Source organism: Antechinus flavipes, chromosome 5 (assembly GCF_016432865.1).
Source record: "Antechinus flavipes isolate AdamAnt ecotype Samford, QLD, Australia chromosome 5, AdamAnt_v2, whole genome shotgun sequence".
In the NCBI taxonomy this organism is placed as follows: domain Eukaryota; kingdom Metazoa; phylum Chordata; class Mammalia; order Dasyuromorphia; family Dasyuridae; genus Antechinus; species Antechinus flavipes.
Window position 1 is genome coordinate 155,745,398 of NC_067402.1, and position 19,624 is coordinate 155,765,021.

Here is a 19,624-nt window from a genome sequence, read left to right on the forward strand (position 1 = left end):
AGATATGCAGCTAATAAATATCTGAGGAGAAATTTGAATTCAAAACTTCATGACTTGAGACCTGATCCTGTAACTAATTTTCCACCTAATTGCCCCTCAAATTAAAATGCTACATAAGATTCATATAATTTAATTATACAAATTAAATCTTTTCATGATAATTATGCAATTTTCATATTTTAGAACTAACTATTTATAGCAGTTCCTCTTCACTTTAGTGTCACTAGGGAAACTAAGATCTATTTGGACTGTTAGTACTTTGTGTGTGTACTCTCAGTTCAGGTCAATAATCAAATAAAAGGATCCTTTTAACTAAACAGTGAACAGACAAGAAAAAGCATCACAGAACAGCTAAAAAAAAAAAAGATCATACTCTTTTTAATATGATCTCATGGGCTCATCTCCTATTATATAAAGAAAACACTTTGTAAACTATATAGTAGCATGCAAATATACAGATTTTAGGAGTTTCCAATAATGTTGGAAAATAACACTGCATTAATCTTTTTAAATACGATGTATTTAGATCAAGGAACAGCACGATTTCTGAAGAATTAAATAGGGGTATCATTGCCAGAAGAAAATGAAAGCCCATTGAGTGAGCAGGCTGCAATTTATAAAAAATGAAGAGAGAATTGTAAAGATCAAAAGTGACAGATGTTGTCAAATAAACATCCAAGCAAAAAAGAAGATGAGATGTCTGTGACAAAAGAGAAAACTGATCAACTGATTTAATGGTATTTTGATGTGAAGAGAAAATGAAGAAAGTATCTACAACACTGGGAGAACTTCCTTTATTAAACTGTTCAGAAGATATGTTTAGCAGTTTCATAGAATGAGCAGGCATGATTGCATTGCCAATAACAATGAAATCACTTATCCACTTGAGTATTTGATCATATTAAATGACATGATAGAAAAAAACAGGGCAAGATAAAATCAGATAGACATGGGTTTAAGTGCTACCTTTGACACATAGACAGTTATTTTGACAAATAAGAGATAATGGGTAAGTCACTTAATAATTCAATGTCCCCAAGTAGGTTTCTAAGATTATGTAGCAAAAATTATTTCCAATTTATTATGAAGTTTTATATAACAGGTATGCCTCACATAGATGAAATTGTAAATATAGACCAAAGATACATCCTATATAAATTTATGTATATTTATATATTTGTATGTATATGTATACACAGTCAACAATGTAGTTGAGTTGATAGGGCACAGGGCTTGGAATCAAGAAGGATCATCTTAGTGAGTTCAAATCTTATTTTAGACTCTTATTAGACTCTGGGAAAGTCACTTTATCCTGTTTGCCTCAATCCCTTAGGGTAAAATGTGACGGAGAAGGGAATGGCAAACCACTCCAGTATCTTTGCCAAGAAAAACCCAAATGGGGTCACAAAGAAGAGTGAAATGAGCAACATGTATATGAGAGTATATACATAAATATATGGTGTCTCAAAAGTCAGAATGCAATATTAAGCTGGTAAAACTTTAAAATTCACTAAGATTTTTAGGACAATCTGTATATGATGATCTGGTGGTTTTTCATTGGTTCCCCACTTGGTGTTTACAAAAGAGAACTGTATTTTGATATGATGCAAAAAATTAGCAAAGAATGTGATTGCCTATATTTCTAGATCCTTTGATGTCTAACTCCTGTCTATATTACTGAATTTTCTTTTGAATATATTGAATAATGTACACATGCTTTATGATTATACTGTTTAGGATACATTCTATGTGACCATTTCCATTACTTTAATACAGTTTTTAAAAAATGACCATAAGGACCCCTAGTGAAACCCACATCCTCTGGTTCAAGAGCCACAAAATAATATTATTAAATTCTAAAAAACCATTGACTACCCACACAGTCACTAGGTGGGGAGATTAAATATTCATCAAGAATGAAATTAGTTACAAGGAAAATAAATTCAGGGGGAAAAGTGTGTGTGTGTGTGTGTGTGTGTGTGGTGTGTGTGTGTGTACATTCCTTTTTCTCTTCTTTGACCTTTAAATCTCCTAACTTATATGGAATTTTAAAAAAATAATGTCTCTAGCAACTATTATTATAACATTTTATTGGGCAGGTAATTGAGAAGGTAATAGCAGAGTACAACTGAGGCCATTAGAATCTTTAAAGCCTTTCCATCTAGTTTGGAGAGGGATCACATTACTCTTGGTGATATAGAATATTCCATAAGTGATAAGACTTGGAATGCTTCCATACTAGCAAAGTGCACTCTTATTGCAGCTGTGATATCAGCTGCAAATTTCTGTATTTGAGAGAGCAGTATGAAGAAATTAACAGAAGACTTCCATTGCTACCATATACTTTAGCAGATTAAAATTCTGCTCTGAAAGAAAGGTATGTTGTAGACTTAAGATGCATTCCACACTGTTGACCTGAAATGCTAGCATCATCAGTGTGGAATAAAACAAGCTTCTTATCTACACCAATGAACATGTTAATGTCTTGTGTTTTCCACCCATAAATCATTAATTAGTGAGAGTTATTTACAACACCTACAGCTGCTAAAGATTGCTCCTTATTTGAGGGAAAAATAACCACTGATGGATTAGTGTGTAGAGCACTTATTTCCCAAATAAACCAGTCAATGAATTAATCAAAAAGCATTAATTAGGTACTTATTATGTACCAGGGATTATTAAGTACTGGGTATATAAAGCCCAAAATGGAACAATCTTCACCCTAAGATGGTTTATTTGTAAAGACATTTGCTAACACATGCTTACATATGCATATACTTCTGTGTGCAGGCATGTGCATATAACATATTTGTATATATCACATGTGTTATACATATATGTACAAAGTAGATATAATAACTTTTTAAAGAACCTATTTGGAGTTAGGTAGAACAGGAAATTTTTAATGTTTCCTGACTGAGAAAGAAGGTAGTACATGAGGAGAGTTTTGAAAGTAACAAGGGACTTTAAGTGGTTGAGATGAAAAAGAAATCTAGTTGAAGGATGCATTCCAGGAGGCAATTCATTCCAGGCCACTGCAAAGGTACAGAGACAAAAGTATCCTGACTGAGGAAATGAAAGGCCAATCTGTCTGGACCACAGTGTGTGAAGGAAAGCAACTTATAACTAGGCTGAAAGATAGCTTGAGAGCAGATTGTGGATAAGTTTAAAAGTAAAACAAAAGAGCTACTATTTGATCCCAAAGGAAATGAGCTCTTGGAGCTTATTGAATGGCATAGTCAGACTTACAATTTAGAAAAGGTCTTTTAGTAACTATGTGGAGGACCAAACGGAGCTGGGAGAAACAAGTCTGGGAAACTACTTGAGTCAGTTTCAATAAGGTGATGAGGAAACTAATGGTGGTTATGTGAGTAGACAGAAAGGAACAAGTCTATGATTTGTTGTGGAGGTAGGAATGGCAAGACTTGGCAACTGAATGTGTGGGTGAGGGAGACTCATGTAGTGAACCCAGGTAAGTGAAACAATGATGGTGCCCTTGAGAGAGGAATGCATGAATATTAGTTCAGATTCAATATAGATATGACAAGATTAGGAGAGTTTGTAATTAATTTCATACCTACTGGAGTCTGAGAAATTTTGTGGATTACCACAGGGGAATCAGTCTGCTCGATATCTGAAAAGTGGAACTGCCTGTAGAGGTTATGATACAATATAAGAAGGTCTTCCTTGACTGCTGCTTCACCTTGGAAACTTAAGATTTATTATATAAATCCTCCTTAGATCACCATTTCCCTTCTCTACTTGTGTGGTAGTCCTGGAACTGGAGAGCCAAGACAATGGTAGAGATGCTGAAACGGTGATTCCTAGCATCTACTTTTCTCCTTCCCCCATTGCTGTTACTGTTTTGACATCTGAGATGTCTGCTGTCTGCTGAAACCAGTCCCAGACTGAACTGAAATCTAGGTCTGACTTGGGGATGAAAGCTTCTATTCACTAAGAGTATAGAGAGTGTTACTTTCTAAGTAAACTCCAGGTATTATGCATGGCCAAGTAGATTATGGAATAAGAACTGATGGTGCACAATAGTGAGAGAAATGTGTGGTTATCTCTTTACTTTCCTTTTTTTTCCTCCCATTTTTGAGATCCCAAATATCTGGCTCTTCCTTTAATTCTTTTGCTATTTCCCCAAAATGACAAGAGTTGTCAGAACTTTTGAGGACTTGCCATTTCACTTTTCATTCTTTTACAAAATTAGTTTCATTTAATAAATAATGTCCCATTTAATAAATAAATCTCATATCTAAATAATGTTAGCCTATTATGGTGCTACCTCTGTTCTTGTTCCTTATCTCCTCTGCTCTCTACTAATTGGAACTTCTTCAATATATCAATAATGATGATCATGATAATCTTGAATCACTGGGAAATTCTATAGTACCTTCCAAACTAAAGAAAGATCAAACAATGTAAACTAGAGTTTTCATTTTAAATGAATTTTACTCTGCTAGGATTCAGTGAAAAAATGTAACCTATATATATAGCATGGAGTTCAAACTTTTCATCTTTCCTAAATGAAATCCCTTTGAAATGAAAAAAAAAAATAGTGCAATGGATGTTACTTGCATACATGGAAAAAATGAACATTGATTATAAATTATACACAGGTTTTTCAGAAATCAAATTTGGTGAAAATTACACTTAATTCAAGTCAAATAAACAAGCATTTATTAAGTTCTTTCTACTAGTTTAAATCTAATATGGTATATGACAACTCTCTATTAACCATACATTTTGTTATCACTTTATTGTTTCAACTTTATAACATTTAACCTGCTCTGCAAAGTGTTGCTCCTGTGGATCTATGGATAATTCAAAGTATGTGTGCTAAGTCATACCAAATGTCAATGTAGTTCAAGGAATATTTGTCAAGCTTCTATTATGAAAGAAAGGAATGGATCCAGAATCAGAATACTGATTCAAGTATGATTTGTTGTTCTGCTATACCAATGATGGGCAACATTAGACTGTATTGGGCCTGCAAAATCATTTACTAAGGCAATTGCAGACAACAATGGACTGAAAGCTAGAAACAACAACCTCCCACTACTTGAGTTCTATAAGTTTATAATTTTGCATCATCCATGAATAATGTTATAAATATCCAAATGGCCTTTGGCAGAAAAAAAGGTTCCCTACCCTGATGCTGTCCAATAGATGTGTAATTTGAACATGTGTAAGAGATGCCATCCATCTAAACCTCATTTTTTTTTCTTTTGTAAAACACTTCATACTATAACTGATCTGCAAAAGTAGTACTGTATAGCTATTCAAAAAGAGAACTCTTATAAGTACCATTAAAAACAACTGTTAATTTTATTTAACATTTTTAAGGGCAAAATACACATGATGTTCCTTGGTGCCTTTTTCTTATCATTGTCTTTCTTTTGAGATTACCTTCAATTTATACTGTATGTGTGCCTAATATAAATACACACATATATTATATATGTATGTTACATTAATATGTTATACCATACATATAATTTTAATATATTTGTGTGTATACATATATATGTACATACATATATGTACATATATATTATATATATATACTGTAGATATAGAATATAAAGTTATATAACATATATGTATGTGTATGTACACATGTATAGTATTATATACACATGCACAATATTTGTGAGTTATCTTTCTTTTTAGAATGCAAGTTCATTGAGGGAAGGGACTTTTGCACTTTTGCCTTTCTTTGTATCCTTAACTCTTGATATAGTATCTGGCAGATAATAGTCCTTAGTTTGCTGAATGACTGACACATGATAATGGATTTTTATGAATCTTTAAAATTTATTAATGTGTTAAATACTACATTTTGATTAATACTGTATATTAACAGTACAAATATGAAACAAAAAACTAGAAAAATGTAATTAGTCTTCAATTTGACTCATTTAGTTTTAACGAACTCTGAGAGAGAGGTTATTTGTTCCATGATTCTAAGTTTACAATCTATAATTATGCCTTTCAAGCCAAACTAGAGTAGTGTGACCCTCAAAACTCTGGATCAAAGCCATTCTAAATTTTTTTCAACACATTCAAATTTCCCAGATGTGAATTTAGATTATATTTCTGTCTCCCCACTCACACACTTCCACCTATACCATCACTACCACTATCATCACACCCCAGAGATTTTCCCTCACTTCTGTAAATCACTTATGAACATTATACAAAATTCTTATTAAAAGAAATCAGGGATTGTCTTGTTTTTCTAAAAGTGCTTAGCATCATTATGTCTAAGTACTTAAATATTCATTTCTTCATTAATTAAAAAAAACATTTCTGTGGATACAGGGGTTCTTTAGAGAAAGAAAGACTTGGAGGAAGGGGGAGTTACCATAGTGGGGCATTTTAATACTGACTGTAAAAAAGTAATTTCTATTCCAAATGGACAGCATCTTTGAATATATTCATAATAAATTGACACACAACAGGATCATCAATTTTAATATGATATGGACTTTAGATGCCACCTAATCTAATGCCCTAATTATGCAAATGAAGAATCTGAAAAATATCACTCAACAAGTGACAAAGGCAAGATTCTTTCTCACATGGGAAACCATGATGTTTGAAAGATAGCGGCATTTTTAATCAAGAACTATTAGTTTATTTATGTTAAAAAAAAATCTCAGTGGAAAATTAATCTACTCATACAGTTCAGGACTTCAAGGACTTAGAGAATAAGTGATTTGCTTGAGGTTCCAAAGATATTGTTTCTAGTATACTCTGTTCCATTTACCTAGAGCCAGTAAGCTACACATACCCACTTCTTAGAGAAGAGTTTGAGGTCACTCCATTCTATTGCCAACAGGTTGAGTCCATCAGCAGAATTTTCTCAGCTGTTAGGGATTTGTGAACAGAGTTATAGTTCCATTTATCTATTAACTTTTACTTCAAAAATAAAGCACAGACAAAATGCAAACCTTTCCCTCTACTGCCTTGAGGACATGTTCTCTGATACCAGCTAGAATTCTAAAAGGAAAAGGTTCAATTTAGCTCAGTTCCTATATAGTTTTGATGATACTAACTTCATATCCAGGTAAAGTACGATTTTTGAATGAGTCCTTGTCTCAGTTTCCCCTGGATTAAGTACATAAGGTTACTAGAAAGTTACTCAGTATATTAGGGCATCATTGCTGGGATAACCACAAAACCCACCTGAACATTGACTCGCAGAATTTTGTGGCTCGATCTTTAGATCTTACAAAACTCATAAGGTCAAAGAAACTACTTCTGTTATCCTAGAAAGGAAAAGGAACAAACATAAAGTTGAAGACAAAGTTCATGAGTTTTAGATCTTGGAAATCTTAATTTCCAAAATTTTCATTATAAAAATGAAAAAACTGAGACCAAGAGTTGTGAAATGATTTTTAATAAAATGAATGATAATTAAAAACAACTACCACCAAAAAGAATAAGACTTTCAAAACTGTTTTTTTTGATACAAAAGCCAATTTATCTTTTTACTATACAAGCTAGACAGAATAAGAGTCCTGGGATTTAAATAGATGTAGTTGAGTCCAAATATTGTCTCATATATTTTTTACCTGCGTCCCTTGGGAAAGTCACTGAAAATCTTTCAGCCTTAATTTATTCATTCATTTGGATTTGGATTTGATCAACTGTAAGGTTCCTTCCAGTTCTGGATCTATGAACCTATGAGTAATGTGAAGAGAACCAGAAACTAATTGTACCTCATAGGAAGTGTTTTAATATGAGAATACCCCACTTATTTTTGTGATTTTATAACATTGTGCTTCAAATATCCAAACTAATATTGATAAACATTATTTCATAGAAAAATATAAAAATAGAGACAAAGATTTTAAATATATTCTTTTAAATATTTATCTCTACTTATGTGTATATATATACATGCTAAATTTATTAACATTAAATTTGCATTTATGTTACTTAAATTAGCAATAGTAATCTATAGTTTGGAATATTAATTTCTTGAAAATGTATGATGTTTTATGCATTTCTGCATTTACCTTATTTTCTGCTTGTTTTCAGGCATATTAATATGGCTATAGAATAATTTTTAAAATTAAGAGATAAGGCATTATTTGAATAATGTGACTTCTAAAAGACAACATCCAAATTTAAATTATATAACATGAAAAAATTTAATAGGCTATATATTTATAATAATTTAAGAATACCATTTAGAAGCATTTAGATACTTCATGTGGTTATATACAAAAAAAGGAATCTAATCTTTTAAAGAAATCTAATCTTTGAGAAATGAAATGAAACAAATGGTTTTTTCCTTGCTCATATAAACAATTTCAATACTTCATCCAATTAACATTAAATAAAAATCTATGAGCTATTTGACACCATGTTAGATTCTGTGGAATGGCAATATAGAAAAGCTATCCTTGTGGAATTTAAATTCTGGTTTACATGACATATGACTACATTAACTAAGAATTCTGCCATTGGTTCAGCCTATTGTGTTCTTGGCCTTGCAGATGGTCATTTAAAATTCCTGGGTAGTCAAGCTGTGAGAAAAAACTGTCCACATATTTTTTTCTAAATTTGAGTAACAGATTCCATGACAGATGCAATCACAGAAATATCTTTCTTTAGTGATCCAATAGCGTCAATGTTGAATTAGGTATAAAACAAGGAAACAAATGCTCATGAAAGGTGTTTCCTTTTGTTAGGGACTTTATTTTGTGCAAAATTCAAATTGACAAGGGAATTCTTATTAACAGAGAGGTTTTACAGATGTTTCCATCTAAGAGACAAAATGAGGTGAAAGAAAGAAGACTTAAGAGTCAGAAGATATGGGTATCTGGTATACAAGTTGTGTGACCATGAACAAGTTACTTTATGAGCCTCAATTATCTCATCTGTAAAAACACAATGATAATACCTTAGTTTGCATCTTATTTGGATTGTTGTGAGCCTTAAAGGAGGAAAATATACATTAAAAATTAAAAAAAACTTAAAGTACTCTAAAAATGTCAGCTCTTTTTATTAATAGATGATGTTATGTTATAGAATATTGGTAATAGAATTTCCTGTTATTCACTCAAAAGACTTGCATACTCATATCAAAAAAAAAAATGCAATACAAAACAAACAAATAACAACAACAAAATCCCAAACAATTAGATCAAGATTTTGTTCAAATTATCACATGCAATTAGAAAAACAATCCATTGAAGTAGATTTTATGTTTGCTATAAGGAAAAGATTTCTTAACGACTATCCTAACTACCCTAAAATGTATGAACTTTGGAATGGAATTCACTCTTTTTTCCCCTTTTTAAGTGCAGATGGATAACTACTTCTTGATAATGGTGTACAAGAGATTTTTGGTCAGTTATGATTTGGAATAAATATGCTCAGAGGTCTCGTTCAGGTTTCAGATTTGGTAACTCATTCCCTTAAACAAATTCAGAGATCCTTTTAACTGAATTTAAATTAAATAAAACAAAATAGTGAGCCAAGCATAGTGATGAATTAGAAGGACCCAAGAAAGGTTCCAAAGGATCAATTTATCTTTAAACAATCCCCAGTTACTGAAAACTTTTCAGGTGCTATCTTGACTTCCTAACCTTTTAAAAAAAGTATCAAAGTGCATTTCCACAACATCCATGGGGAGATGTTTAACTAGTGTTCACAAAACAAGTTCTACTGCCCTGGAAATTCATCAAGATAAGCTTATCATAGAAATTCCTTTACAATGATTTTATTTGATACCTTTTCTTCATCAAATTTCATAGTATTAATCTACACACCCTTAGTGCATTACAGCACTATTCTCTTCCTTATGTTACCTTTGGAAGAAAAAAAAATAAGCTTTATAGGGAGAATATGAAAAATAAATTCTCAGTTTTCATTTTACTCTGACTTTATTCACATTTAGAATATTATTTTAAGTATGGAAAACTGTATATTCTCCATCCTCAGTGGAGTTCAATAGTGATTAATTGGAGCTTGTTTTAAAAGTTCATTTTCTTTCTAGTATCCATTTTCATTCATCCATTAGCTTATAATGGATAAGAATGGACAAGCATCTAAAAAAAGGTTGTTATTTAATGATTTATTTCTTAATGCTATAAAAATCCTTATAAGAAAACCCAGACATGATATTAAACTTCCATCTCTTTCATAACCCATTCTTATTGATGTCATATTTTGAAAACTCTAAAGTGGTGCTCTATAGTACTGATTAATTATGTATAAATTTAAGATTGAAGTATTCTAAACATTGAGATGAATTAGATTTTCTAAGATCCTGGTGAAGACATTAAAAATGAAAGCTATTTTCAACAAATATAGATGTGACTTTAAAAGATGTAAATTAGTATGGTATTTTGATTCAGTAAATAAACCTTAGAAGTGGATGAAATAAAAATATTGCTTTATGGTTTTCAAAGGTATAATAGACTAAACTGTTTGGTTTTATTGTATTAATCAACAGGCTAATGCCTACATTTTAAACATTTCTTTTTAATATTTTAAAATATTTTTGAAACTTTCATTGCTTTGCAAAGACAGTATGATATAGTATATAGAAAAAGAAGCCTTAGCTTCAGATACTGCTACTTAAACACATTTTTGTGTGTCAATGGGCCATTTACTGAAGGTATCTGAATTCTTGGGAACTCTTCAAAACTATAAGCTAGAGAGGACATACTGACCTGCATTGGTAAAAGAAATTTCTTGGAAACCCTTATATCAATGCACCATAGGTCTAGACTCTATCCTTTCACTTTAGTTAATAGAAAAATGTGCTTAATTTTGGTCATATCTTATACTACCAAATAAATTTAGTAGATAAGAGTTAATAGATTTTCTTCAGTAGCCATAGCCATTGATACTTTTCTATAGACAAGTTGTACATATACACACACACAAATACACACACAGAGAGACATATACAGACATGATCCACTGTTATATGCTTGTGAAAACCCCAAAGGGCAAATATATTGCATTCCTTCATATAAGTACTTTCTTTCCTTAAAAGAAACAGACATTTATATTTAAAAAAAAAACAATTTCCCCATGAGAATAAATTCTGTTTAATAGAATTATAGTATGGTGACATTTATACTTAGTCAATATAGACTAATATTCTGGTTTGCTTTCTTCTTTACTTGATTGTGTAACTTTTGATAAGTTACTTGACTCAGTTTATCTATAGCATGAAGAAAATGACCAAAATAATTGCTAAGCATCCAATATTTTATATTCAAAAGAGATAGTATGTAAAAAGCACTTTAAAATATTATAGTGTTATAATTCTGATGTTGATTCTTTGCTTTGATGAATAGGCTGAATGCCTTGCTTCTCTGGACTTGCCTGGCACTGTTGGCCCCCTGCCATCAATGACTGAGTATGACAAAGAAGTTAGAGAAACAGGTGCTGACTAGATCACTATTCTCTACCCACCACAGCTAGTAACAAACATTTGGCTGTTCCATTCACGTGAATACTTGGTTAGTCCCCAGAGGCAAAGCTTCTAGTTATTGTGTCAAAAATAAATAAAAGTGGAGAAAGGTGGGGAGGAAAAAAATCTCACAATCCATATACATGGTGGTGAAGGTAAGGCCATGATTCTAATAAATAAAATTAGTAGAATACTTTGTAGAAAACTCAGTAACCATGTTAGACTACAAGATCATATATTTAGAGCTGGAAGTGGTCTGCAAAATCATCTTGTTTGATTTCTTTATTTTACAGATGAGAAAACCAAGATCAAAGCATAAATGAATTTATTGAGTTCTCTCAGATAATAAGCTTTAAAATTGGGATTTGAACTTCAGTATTCCAACTCTAAAACTAGTCTTCTTTACATACCTTGAGGATTATAGATTTGAAGGTCAAAAGAACCTTGGAGGCTATCTAGTTCAATACCTTCATTTGTTATACATAGAAAACTGAGCCTGTGAAGTTAAGTATTTTGTCCAGGGTCACAGAGTTGAAATTTGAGCATTGGTCTTATATTTCTGAAATATGAGATCATTTGACACAATTTTTCTTTGATTTCCTCCTGGAACCTTTAAAAATTAACCTAATGAATATTTAATTGTGAAATGCACCAATGACAACAACAACAATAATAATGTTTGAGTTAGTGATAAGAATAATGTCTATTGTCTGGGGATACCTCAATCATCTACTAAACCAAGACCAAGATCCACTCATGCTTCATTTCACCAATAACCATATTGGTTCCTGTTAACATTTCTTTTCCTTTTCACCCATCCCTTGGGACCTCCTCCTCATTCCAGTTTTAGAATAATTGAATCAAATATAATCAACTAAATCATTGCTCCTGAAATTTTCCAACATTTACCACAACTCATTATTCCTATGATATCCCATATGAAAATTCCTTTTCACGATCACTACTTTTTTATGTATCTTGACCTTCTCTTTAGAATTCTTAGGGGCAATGCTTATTATTATTATTATTATTATTTACATTCCCTACATAGCATAGGTCTTGGTACACAGTAAACATTTGATAAGTGCCTTTCACTGAATGATGAATTGATTGTTGAATTTTACCATACCATAATTCTGTCCAGATTTCTATTGGATTTTGATGTATGCTTTAGACAGCAATTGATTTATCTCAGTTTATCAGTTCTCAGGCAAAGTATAGCTTCATGTACTAATCTCCACAATCATGGAATCTCTAACACTTTCCTTATTCCACTGGAAGAACAATGCTGAATGCAGTATTCCATAGTGTGAATTACATGTTTTGGAAATAATTTCTATTTTTAAAATGGAAAAATCAAAGCCTACTATTTTATTGAGGTAGATGTATAGATTTGTAGTTGCTGACTTCAAAATATCAAATGTATATCGATTGTTGATTGTACTTTTTCTTCAAATGAATCATTTAAATGCACTAATGTAAGGGATATCTACTTCATCTAAAATGAAATTGCTATTTTGATTACCTAATTTTCCGCAAAACTCTGTCCAGAGCTCTTTTATTCTGTCCAATTGGACCAGGAGATAAAAATAGTTTTTCCAATAATGAAACAAATGATATTGCTAAATTTTATCCATTCATGAAATGAAATACTGTTCCTTGAACTTTCTTACTAAATATGCATCTTTTCCCTTCATACACATGTCTGAAACCTATATAAATGCTTTTGAAGCATTTTTATACTTTTTAAAAATCTTTTTTTATCTTTAAAGCAGGGTAACATCTTTGCAAGACATAGAAAATTGATTTTCTTATTATTATTCTTAACTATATTTGTGCATGTGAAAATTGTTTTTCTAAACCAATTTACTTATAATAACATGTATAATTAGAAATTTGTTTTGTAATAGTTTTCTCCTATTTTAAAATCTCACTTCTTTTTTCCTACTGATTTTTTTTTCAAACCAGTCATTAAAGGGAGGGAAAAGTAAGTTTGAATCTGCAAGAATTTAAACTAAAGAGCCAGGTGCATACTATGTGAGCCCTAACTTTGAATGTATGGGATCTCATGGTCAGAGCACAAGGACAATAAAGTTACCCTTTCATTTCAAACTAGTCATTCATAACTCATACAGACTCAGTCCTGACAAAACCCATTTAGGTTTTTTGGAAGAGAGGAAGGTGAATTTGATACTTTTCTCTTTCTCATTCTCTCTCTCCCTTTTTTGGTTTGTTTTTGAAGAAGTGATTTGAAGTAGTAAGTTACTTTAAGGGATCAGCTATGTAAACAGAAGCATTTAAATGGAAATGTTACTGGATCCCCACAGAAGCTTTTGTCAATCACATTCTTTTTGCTTATTTAGTTGTTTTCCGATTTAACAGAATGTCAGGTTGTATTAATCTTTCAAAGGAATCTGTCAAACTCAACCTCTTCTTAGAGTGGGAAAAGTAGTCAGAGGCACTAAAAATCTTTTTCCTCTTTTGACTGAAAACACCCATGTTATGTGCAATTTATCTGTATATTAATGGCATCTAGAAGAAAACTAATTTTAGGCAACTCATCAATATCATGCATTTGAATACTTGGATATAAGCAGGATAATTGTGGGATTTTCCCTTCCACTTTTCATTCATTTATCTATTATATTAGAAGAACTTTAAGGTGATTAAAAAAAAACATATCATGAGGAACAGTAGTTCTTGAAACACAGAAATATAATTTATTACTGAAATCTTTGTCTTTCAACGACTACGTAAACTCAATCCAAGTCATGCTTCCCAGTTACCTAAAAAAACAGTTCCAACATTGTTTCTGAGCAGTTCAAGACTTGCTTTTTGTTTCAATATTTTCCTTGTAAAACTGCTCCAGCACCTGAGGCTTGCAAGTCCCTGGTATAGGATACTATTTAAATAATTGCTTCATCATTAAATTGGTGCATTACCTTTGTTCTCATGTTCCCTTTTATTGCTAAATAAGCCTGTGATGATTGCTCATAAACATATTAGGAATGAATTGCTTTTAGAATAGATTAATTGCTACAATGTTTAGAACTTGTGGTTTTAATAAATTCAGGCCTCATGGTGGTCAAATGACTCGAAGGAAATTTTTAAAAAGAAATAAACCCTCAAATGAGTCACTGAGTTCCATAAGCACATATATATTCATATTTACATTCTTGTATGACACAGAGGTAGTAAATTTGTTTGATTAACTTCAAGTCCTCCACCACCACCTCCCTGCAAACAAACATTAGGACTTGAAAGGTTCACTCATGGTCACATTCTGGAAACACACTTGTTTAGTTAGGCAAGAGAAATCTGTTGGACTTCAAGTTACTCTGCTGTAACAGAGTTGAAGACTAAGGAGTCTTTTAAGGTTTCAATAATCATCTCTGTAGGATCTCTTCTTTCTCTGTATGTATGCTTTTTTAGCCACCTGACTAAACTCGGGCATGACTAAAAAAAATACATTCACACTTGATAATTCTTTTGGGAGAGTTAAAGTCTCTCCTCCAGTGCTAGCTTGAGAGGTGGCCTGAATTGTCACCAAGTTTCTATTGAAGTATTTCTCTTCGTACCCCAGGAGTGCCACTTTACGAGCATGTGCCTGCTGAATGGAGCCTATATAGCCTGATGGGCAGATGTTTTGAGTAAATCATCAAGCTGTCTTAAGACTAAACATTAGCCACCTGAGTATTTATCAGTTCCCACTGAATATCAATAAATTAGTAAGACTGCTGAAAAGTCTGTCAAATTATCTACATTCTTGTGGAGGCAACTCTTTGATCTTTGCTTGGAGAAATGAATCAAATAGAGAGCTCTTTCTAATCCAATTGCTACTGAATAGTCTAACTTTTTCTCTGAATAAAGAAAATGAAAATATCTTTTGAATGGACAGGAATGGTTCTGTTCCCATAAGGGAATATGTATCTTCCTGTAAAGTACAGATATATTTGTCAGATGTGAATATTTCGGGGAGAAAAGCTATTTCTTTCATAAAGTTTTATTGATATATTTTCTTTTTACATCAGTTTAATTTCCAATTTATTCTTTTCTCTTATGTTTCTCTTTTGCTCTTCTTGAAAACTATTTTTTTCAAAAAAAAAAAAAAAAGGGATGGGGGGAACAAGTTCTTCAGCACTAACCAATACATCAAGTAAGTCTAACATATCTTGTAGTGTACTCCACCCATAGTACCCTACCTCTGCAAATAAGGTAAGGAGAAGTATCCTTTATATAGACACATAGACAGACAGACAGACAGACAGATATATGATCTATATAGGTCTATCTATCTATCTATAATTTTTTCTTTCAGGAGAAATGTGTTTAGCATACTATGTATAAAGCATTATATAATATATAAGACATATATAGGTATCTATATAGATCTAAATGTAGATCTATATATCTATATGCATACCTGTTTTTTTTTCTTTCAGGAGAAATGTGTTTAGTATAATTTGATAGCATTCCATTTTGATATTTGTTCTTGTAGGTATTTTTTCATATATGTTGTTATAACCATTGTTTATCTTTTTATTCTGGTTTTCTATATTTCACTTTGCCTTCATTTATGTTTTCCAACAATTTTCTGCTCCCTTTAGATTAATTTCTTGTAGTACAAAAAAAATTTTAGCAATTTTCACATACCACGATTGGAACATGAAATGAGAATCTAATTTATTTCCTTTTCAAAAATGTAATTATGAATAAAAAAATCAAAGAGCTTGCTAAGGCTCCAAGATATATTTAGGAAGAACTTAAGAGAGTATTTAATCTAACCATCTCATTTTATAAATGAAGAAACTGAGACCTAGTTATGTAAATGACACAATAAAATTTTAAATCAGATAATTTGATTATCTAAATATAATACTCTTTCCAGCGTTTAGTACAGTTTCTGACATGTTGTAGGTATTTAAGTATTTTTAATTGATTGATTGAACTATGAAAAACAAATACCTCACATGTATAGTGTACTAATAGTGTATAGTCACAAAGGACTTGGAAATAATTCCCAATATTGTTGTTTTTAGGGCTATTTCTAAACACCTACAAAAATGTCATTTTTTTACCTTCCTATAGTAATTAACAGATGATTTTCAAATATCATAAAAGAAGATACACATACTACTTAGCTTACTCATGTGAATTAATATAATGCTTAGCAGTTGTAAAAGAAAATCTGCTGGTAGTGTAGGGACCCTAGTATAAATTAACTACTGTTTTAAGGATTTCTGCCCAAGAGTTGCCTATGAGTACATTTCTTCAAGGTGATGCCAACTGCCTGCCCTCAAGACCTTAGCTCACTTTGATCCTTGTTACACGAGGAGGGGAAAAATATATTAAACAGAGGAGTTTACTTGACACAGGCTGTTTGTTATCACTCTTCTTTCAGATTCCCTTTGCTAAAGAAGCATGCTACTCAATAAAATGAACCAGAAGTCTATGGGGTTTGCTGCAACAATAGCCTTTCTATATTACCTTGCAATTTTGATTTCCACACCTTCCCTTTGCTCTAGCTTTTGATGTTCATTTTGGGATTATGATTCTACCTCAGGCAATATTTAATTTCCTGGTTCTAACTTTGATTCTTTTGATGCTGTGATTATTATTGCTTTGCCATCTTTTGGTATGCTAACCTGGATCCTTACTTAGTCCTGGAGCCCAATCTTTTTTCAGGTATCCATAGCAATTTTGGTAATCTGTTCCTGACTTAGTGCTTCTGGCCATGCTTGGCAATAAGTTCAGAAATTAAAACTATTCATATGGCTATGAATGTCTCGATTTATATTCCTCCATTTTATTCACTGTGCCATTGTTGGTTATAGTTGCACGATGAGGTATAAATCTGAGGGGCTGCAAGCAGAAGAGAGATCAAGGAAATGGGTGGGTCAGGAAAACCTGTGTAGCCACTGGATGGGTGGAAAAAACTAAACTAAGATATTATCAATGATCAGTGAATTTATCTCAATTATCTATCTCAGAATGGATTGTATTGCACAGAGTTCTTAACCTGAAATTTGGTGTTTTAAAAATATTTTAATAGCCATATTATATGTAATATTTAACATATAATATATAATAAAAGTACTATATGTTTTACAATATGATTTTTTTGTCTTAGAAGAGGAGTGCAGAGGCAGGAACTCACATGTATGGTCAAACATGAAGTACATTTATTCCAAATTCTTTCAGCCTTTTATACCCTGATACTCTTATATAACTATAACAACATGTGCATGTGCTAACTGTATACTGTGAATGCGGGCCACACAAACAACTTTCTATTGTGTGTAATGACTCTTTGTCACTTGGTATCCCTCTGCTTTAATTACAACACAGATTGTCACTGCCCCATAACTTCTCAGGAGGGATAAGAGCCTTTAGGGAAATGGGGAGCAGAACAAGACATTGTTAGTAGGTTCCCTCTGGGCTGAAGGGTCTTATACCTCACCCAGAGTTCCCCCACTCCCACAGGTGTGTAGTGGTATCTCAGAGTTGTCTTAATTTGCATTTCTCTGATCAACAGTGATTTGGAACACTCTTTCATGAATAAAAATAGTTTTAATTTCATCATCTGAAAATTGTCTGTTCATATCCTTTGACCATTTATCAATTGGAGAATGGCTTGATTTCTTATAAATTAGAGTCAATTCTCTATATATTTTGGAAATGAGACCTTTATCAGCATCTTTAACTGTAAAAATGTTTTCCCAGTTTGTTGCTTCTCTTCTAATCTTGTCTGCATTAGTTTTATTTGTACAAAGACTTTTTAATTTGATATAATCAAAATTTTCTATTTTGTGACCAATAATGATCTCTAGTTCGTCTTTGGTCACAAATTTCTTCCTCCTCCACAAGTCTGAGAGGTAAACTATTCTATGTTCCTCTAATTTATTTAAAATCTCATTCTTAGAGTTGTCTTAATTTGCATTTCTCTGATTAATAATGATTTGGAGCATATTTTCATATGGCTAGAAATAGTTTTAATTTCTTTATCTGAGAATTGTCTGTTCATATCTTTGACCATTTATTAATTGGAGAATGGATTAATTTTTTATAAATTAGAGTCAATTCTCTATATATTTTGGAAATGAGGCCTTTATCAGAATCTTTGCCTGTAAAAATGTTTTCCCAGTTTGTTGTTTCCCTTCTAATCTTGTCTGCATTAGTTTTGTTTGTACAAAAACTTTTCAATTTGATATAATCAAAATTTTCTGTTTTGTAGTTAATAGTGATCTCTAGTTCTTCTTTGGTCATAAATTCCTCCCTCTTCCACAGGTCTGAGAGGTAAACTATCCTATGTTCTTCCAATTTATTTATAATCTCATTCTTTATGTCTAGGTCATGAACCCATTTTGATCTTATCTTGGTGTACAGTGTTAAGTGTGGGTCAAAGCCTAGTTTCTGCCATACTAATTTCCAATTTCCCCAGCAATTTTTGTCAAACAGTGAGTTCTTATCCCAAAACTGGGGTCTTTGGGTTTGTCAAACACTAGATTATTAAAGTTATTGGCTGTTTTGTCCTTTGAACCTAACCTATTCCATTGATCAACTAATCTATTTCTTAGCCAATACTAGATGGTTTTAGTAACCGCTGCTTTATAATATAATTTTAGATCTGGTACAGCTAGACCATCTTCATTTGATTTTTTTTTTCATTAATTCCCTTGAAATTCTCAACCTTTTGTTTTTCCATATGAATTTTATTGTTATTTTTTTCTAGGTCATTAAAATATTTTCTTGGGAGTTTGATTGGTATAGAACTAAATAAATAGATTAGTTTAGGGAGTATTGTCATCTTTATTATATTTGCTCAGCCTATCCAAGAGCATTTAATATTTTTCCAATTATTTAAGTCCGACTTTATTTGTATGGAAAGTGTTTTGTAATTTTGCTCATGTAACAGCTAACTTTCCTTTGGTGGATAGAACCCCAAATATTTTATGCTATTGATAGTTATTTTGAATGGAATTTCTCTTTGTGTTTCCTGCTGTTTGATTTTTTTGGTGATGTATAAAAATGCTGAGGATTTATGTGGATTTATTTTGTATCCTGAAACTTTGCTAAAATTGTGGATTATTTCTAACAGCTTTTTAGTAGAATCTCTAGGGTTCTCTAAGTATACCATCATATCATCTGCAAAGAGTAATAATTTGGTTTCCT